The sequence below is a fragment of the Panthera pardus genome, unplaced genomic scaffold (genome assembly GCF_024362965.1).
Source record: "Panthera pardus isolate Hobbes unplaced genomic scaffold, ASM2436296v1 HiC_scaffold_13, whole genome shotgun sequence".
Classification (NCBI taxonomy): Eukaryota; Metazoa; Chordata; class Mammalia; order Carnivora; family Felidae; genus Panthera; species Panthera pardus.
Window position 1 is genome coordinate 82,561,689 of NW_026526688.1, and position 6,896 is coordinate 82,568,584.

Here is a 6,896-nt window from a genome sequence, read left to right on the forward strand (position 1 = left end):
TTATACACAATGTATTTGTTGTTTTTTTTAAGCAAAACACCCTTCTATTACCCTATTTTGAAAGATGAAGCATTGCAGGAAATAATTATATAAATTATCTTACATTTGCCTTAAATTGTCTATTTCTCATTTGTGTTTCCATATGTTTTTAAAATAACTATGCTCGGGCCCTAAAATTGTAATAATATTCTTAACAGATTTATTTTTTTCTCTCTCTTACAGATGAGGTAAATCTGCTTTGTAGCCATATATGTTTTAAGATCTTACTGTTCAAGAAAGTTTCAGTTAATATGGAGAGCAGAAAAACCAAACTCCATGATTAATCTGGAGTAAATAAGACAACTCTCCTATGTAGAAAATAGAACAGTGAAGATTCATGTGCTGCCCGTGCCCTGCAGTTCTTAAGATGAGAATGTTATTACTTGTTTATTGTCATTATGGACCACAAATAGAGAAAGAATGCATTGATAGTACTTAGAGATTATAATCCCTCTTAAAATTCTGTATTAAGTGACCAAACAAACTGGGACAATTAAGTGTCATACAGAAACAAATGTATGCTTTAAAAGGCCATTAAAACTTGCTCATATACAGTAAGACAGTTTTAGAATTATTTTCCCTAAAAATTCTGGTAGGTTTCAGTTTTTGCCAAGACATGAAGTGTCTCACAGGACAGGTTAAAATGCTGGGCTCCTAAAGCTGGAAAAAATGGGGTTCAGAATGCATCTGTACCTGAAAAGTTCTACTTAAAATGGAAAACCTTTGGAAAGGCTTTCAACTCTGTGAGAAAAATGTTCTTAATAGGCAGTTATGGTTTAGATTATACACTAATTGGAAAGGGCTTCATTTTTACAGTATAAATCATTTTCCTTTTCCTTAGCAACATAAGTTATTAAATCAACTTTATTCTTTTTTAATTTTTATCCTTTTATTAAGTTTATTTATTTTGAGAGAGAGAGAGAGAAAGAGAAATGGGGGGAGGCAGAGAGATAGAGAGGGAGAGAGAGAATCCCAAGCAGGCTCTGCACTGTCAGTGGAGACCCAGTGCGGGGCTCAAACCCACGAACTGAGAGATCATGACCTGAGCTGAAGTAGGACGCTTAACCGACTGAGCCACTCAGGTGCCCCATAAAGCAACATTACTCTATGACACTCTGACGCCTGAACTTTGAATGCAATTTTGCAAATTAAGCACATGACACAGAAAGAGGAGAACTGGCTTGACAGCATAGCGGGCAGGTGCTTATGACAAACCACCACTGAGATGAGACATCATCAAAACTCAAAAGGAGAGCATCTTAGCTGGCACTTAGAGAAGTGCAGCATCCAGAAGTCAGCAGGCTGTCCGAATTCTACCCCATTTCTGAACACACTTGAAGTGACATGTCTAATTTTTGATGCCACTTTTTTAAAGAAATTCAGAAAACCATATATATATATATATATATATATATATATATATGGAAATAGTGTAAATCAGTGAAAGGAATTCCTGTACTTGGTGGAGGTAAAGTTCATTGTAGCCCTACTTCTGTGGTTCAAAATCTGTGCAGCCTTAAAAGAAAATCATTTAATCTCTCTGGGTCTCACTTTACACAGGACATCTATAAAACAAAAGGGTGGACTTGATGAATAATTTATAAGGATTTTGTTCAGTCTTAAAATTCCAACATTTTTGGCAGGACATTGTGAGGTAATAACTAAGGCTTGTCCTTCCAGCATTCCTGTCTTGTCTTCCCCTGTGGAGCCGCTAGCTAGCTTTCATTATTTAGAACAAGGGTAAATACAGTATACAAAAAAGTCATTTGAATTTTTATTGTTGTTTTTCAACTCATTTTAGCCATAATCATCTTCAAACCCAAGGCAATTGATTGCAAGTGTGAAGCTATTTGATAGAGGGTTCCAAAAATATGACAGCCAAATTTTAAACTATGTCTATGTAAATACTGTGGAATGATTTAAGAGCTCGTTTTTCCCCAAAAAGAGATAAAGTCAACTTTCTGGGAAGGAGAAATAAGAGGGGATGTGACCAGACTTTAGATAGTGATGAATCCCTGAACCCGGTGCCATCCCCTCAGGCAAGTGCCACGATTAGGGAGGAACAATAAAAACCTCAAATTATTTTGAGGGTATCCCAGACCACAGAGAACCATTGGCTAATTTCCCAAGGAGGTTGCAAGCCTCCTAGAGAAACCCAATATTCATCATGGCAACTGAGCAGTAAGGTAGCAATGGTAGCATGAACTGCCTAAATGCCCGAGGACAGCCTCACAGAATTCCGTACTTCCTAAAAGATGGAAAGGAGGGCCTGTATCCCCAAGAGGAACATAGGCTGGGCTGAGAGGCCCAGAAGAGTAGAAATCTTTCACAGACAGGGAGAAGAGGATTAAAAATGAGCTGTTCTTGGAAAACAGATTAAAGGTAAATATGTCAATTTGGATTTGGATGCTCTGGAACTGGATGTTGACAACCAAAGACAAGCCAGGACTGTGCATCTGGACTCTGATGCCAAGGGACCATTCCTTACTCTATGATAGTAAGATTCTTAAGTATGGAGCCCCAAAATTTATTGTTCAAGAGATATGGACTAAATTGTGTCTCCCCAAAAATTCATATTTTGAAAACCTAACCCACAATGGGGTGGTATTTGAAGGTGGGGTCTTTGAAAGATAATTACATTTAGATGAGATCATGGGGCCCTCATGATGGAATTAGTGGTCTGGTAAGAAGAGACACCACAAAGCTTGGTCTGTCTCTCCCCACCATGTGAGGTATGAGGACACAGGCAGAAGGCAGCCATCTGCAAGCTAAGAGAACTTTCACCAGAATCCAGAACCCAAACATACTGGTACCCTGATCTCAGACTTGTAGCTTCCAGAACTGTGAAAAAATAAATATCTGTTGGTAAGCCATCCAGTCTATAATATTCTGTGATGGTAACCTGAGCAAAATAAGATAGCAAGTCAAGACACTTTTGAGAATGAAAGGATACATTAAAATTGATTATAATTTTATATTTGAAATGTTTATTCATTGAACAGTTAATTCACCATATTATTTATATTGGCTGATGTATAAAATAGTTTTCATAAAAATTATTTTCAAAGATAAATTTTTTCTAAAAAGTAGTATGACATATTTTCTTGTAGAGAAAAGCAAAATATAAAAATTATATTGATTGTCCAAACAAAAAATTAGCACAAACCATATATCTCTCTAATATTAATTCACTAATATTTTTCTGCAGGATGAATTATTATTTTAATATGGTTTTAAATTTTTAATTTTTCAAAAATTGCCTAAAATCTTCAGTTAATATTAATACACTTGAAAACGACATGTATTTACTTTTTTTGTAGACTATATGGGATTTTTTTGATCATATAATATTTTAATTGAGGAAATATTTAAGGGTTCTGAATTACCTAGTAAGTTCAGAGACAAATTCTAAGTGGAAGATAGTCTCAATTCTACTTTTAATGAAATATGTAAATGTATCAGTTCAAACATTTTTATAGGCACTGTCTTTTGTCTCAGTTTAGAGTTTTTCTTTTCTACAAATATACCCTATAAAGCTTTACCCTCTAAAAATCTACCTTATAAAGTTCATAAAATAAATTCTCCATTTATAATATTTTTAGTGTTTTGCAAAACAGATGCTGCAAAATCATAGGTCTTTTCAATTTCGTTGCATTTCAGTACATAATATAATCCAATTACAAAAAAAGGAACTGGATCAAAAGATTTTTTTTCTGCAAGTCATTTCAAAGACTTTTACAGAATTTTAAAATTAAATCTTGCACACTGTTTGAGGCCTCATCATTTAATTTGTTCATGTCCCCGTTTTTGTAGGGATAAATTTGCCTTTGTTTGCAGCTATTGCAAAAACTAGTTTTTGGCTTCAATTCACTGGACATTTTGATAATAGATTTCCAAACATTTTTCTTAAATGCAGAGTTCTTTCAGAGAATATTCAATGCCATTCTTTCCCATCTTGCAAGATGCTGGGTGAAAAAGCTGAGAAGTCAGATACTAAGGAGAAGAAACCTGAAGCCAAGAAGGCTGATGCTGGTGGCAACGTTAAGAAGGGCAACCTCAAGGCTAAAACGTCAAAGAAGGGGAAGCCCCACTGCAGCCGAGACCCTGTCCTGGTCAGAGGAAGTGGTAGATACTCCCAATCGGCTATGTATTCGAGACAGGCTGTGTACAAGAGGAAGTATTCAGCAGCTAAATCCAGGCTTGAAAAGAAAAAGTTCTGCTACTGTCACAAAACCAGTTGGTGGTGGCAAGAATGGTGGTATCTGAGTGGTTAAACTTCTCAAAATGCCTGGGCATCATCCTACAGGAGGTGTGCTCAGAAGCTGTTGAGCCATGGCAAAACACCTTTCAGTCAGCAGGTGAGGAAACTGCGAGGGACCACTTTAATCGTCCTCACTGGGCACCACAGAGGCAACAGGGTGGTTTTCCTGAAGCAACTGAGCATGGCTTGTTACTTGCGATCGGACCTCTGTCCCTCAATCGAGTTCCTCTTCGTAGAACACACCAGAAATTAGTCACTGCCACCTCCACCAAAATTGATACCAGCAGTGCGAAAATCCCCAGACACCTCATCGATGCTTACCTTAAGAAGAGGGAGCCGTGTAAACCCAGACACCTGCAATGTGACATCTTCCACACAGAGAAAGAGAAACATGAGATTACAGAGCAGCGCAAGGTTGATGAGAAAGCTGTGGACTTGCAAATTCTGCCAAAAATCAAAGCTGTTCCTCAGCTTCAGGGTTACCTCCGCTTTGTGTATTCTCTCCGGAATGGAGTTTACCCTCACAGATTGGTGTTCTAAATTTCTTACAAAGAACCTAATTAAATAACTGATCCATTAAAAATAAGAAGAAAATATTCAATGCCATTACAGGACTTGTAGGTTGATTTACAAAATAGTTCTCTTAAAGGCTGAAACATTTCTAAAATCTGTGGATGAACAGCAAAGAGAGAATGCACTTATGACCTTGCAAAAATACATTTCGGGTACTTAACATAAGCTTCATCATGAAATTTTTATAGTACTTTAATGTTTATAAATTTTGACATCTGTAGTTTCTATTTCAATGTTTACTTATTTTCTGTGACAGAGACAGAGCGTGAACAGAGGAGGGTCAGAGAGAGAGGGAGACACAGAATCTGAAACAGGCTCCAGGCTCTGAGCTGTCAGCGCAGAGCCTGATGCAGGCTCAAACCCACAAAGGGTAAGATCATGGCCTGAGCCGAAGTCGGAGGCTCAACCGTCTGAGCCACCCAGGCGCCCCTGTAGTTTCTATTTCAAATGGTAGACTATTGACAGTTTGTTGGAGGAAATTATAACTTATTTGTGTGCCAGAGCCAACTCCAAGAGTATTTTTCTCTGTAAGTTTCTTAATTTAGTAAGACCATTACTTTACCCGTGATGTACAGGGCTCTGCTGAATTTGTATCCACATTAATATTGCAAAAACAAATAATTATATATTTAGTGTTGAACTTTTAACTGAACATACAGTAGACTTATCTTCAACAGACTGACCTTCCAAAACTTTACTTTGTTATGTGAATTTAATGAAATAAACCCAACCATAATAGAAATAACTGCATGAAGCATGTGATTAAACTTTTACAAAATGGCACCCTTTAACTGTTTACAGACATTTTCCTTTGCCAATGAAACCAACATATTACAGCTATCACTTCCCTTTCCATGGGGATACAAGGAACACTCGGATTCCAAAAAATGAATGAAATCAATTTAGAAGGAAAATAATTTGATCTCAATGAAAAGTCATGCTTCAGAGTGATAAATAAACACATTTTCTGCAGATGCACCTGTGAAATTGAGATATTTGGGTACGGTTTTCTAAAAATAATCATTATCTTTTGAATTAGATGCTTCTACCTTCAGCATATCTATTTCTTCCAGCTTTTATGTGATTAGTTTTTTCTCTACATACAGCCTGCACAAATATTTTGTGCAATTCACATGTTTATCAACTCTGTTGAGAAATGGGAACTTAGTATTTAATTATTCATTAAGCATGTATTAACATATTGGTGCTAAAAGGGGTTATTGCAAAAAAATTGAATCATTTATCAGCTGTGTCAGTTTTCACATAATTTTACTTTTAACTTCAAACTCAACCTCCTGGACTCTGCTGTGTGATGCTGGAGCTGGATTTTGGAAATGCAAATTTTGAGAGTTGTCTTCTTATTTGGCTCTGATAACAGGGGAGTGAGAAAAGAACCATGAGGTTGTTGGATGAAGAAGGAACTGCCATGTTGTGCTCATTTCCTGTGGGGTCCTTGCATGCCTTTAAAAAAAAAAGTTTATTTATTTATTTTGAGAGAGACACAGAGAGCATGTGAGCAGCACAGGGACAAAGAGAGAGGAAGAGAGGGAATCCCAAGTAGGCTCCTTACTGTCCGCACGGAGCTTGATTCAGGGCTCGAACCCATGAACTGTGAGATCATTACCTGAGCCGAAATCAAGACTTGGATGCTTAACTCACTGAGCCACCCAGGAGCCCTGCCTTTTTCTATTTTAAAATTTCAGCTCTATTGAGCTTTATATAAGTGGCATATAAAATAGTAAGATATTTAAAGTGCACGTCATATAAGTATACAATGTAAAAGGATCCCCCCTATTGAGTACATTTACACATCCATCACCTCACGTATTTTCCCTTCCCTCCCCCCTTTTTGGTGAGAATATTTAAATTCTCCTGTCTTAGCAAATTCCAATTATATAATAACACCGATAGTCACCATGTTCCACATGAGATCCTCAGATCTTCTCATAGCTGAAGGTTTGCTTCTTTTAGCATATTCCTCTTAGAGCTGAAGGTTTGCAACTGTAGGCTGTTGATTTCTGTG

At 37.0% G+C, this 6,896-nt stretch overlaps 1 pseudogene; it reads left to right on the forward strand.

Annotated features, from left to right (window-relative positions):
* The first annotated feature begins 3,981 nt into the window (after positions 1-3,981).
* LOC109247077 (60S ribosomal protein L6-like) lies at positions 3,982-5,695 on the forward strand (annotated as a pseudogene).
* The last annotated feature ends 1,201 nt before the right edge of the window (positions 5,696-6,896 follow it).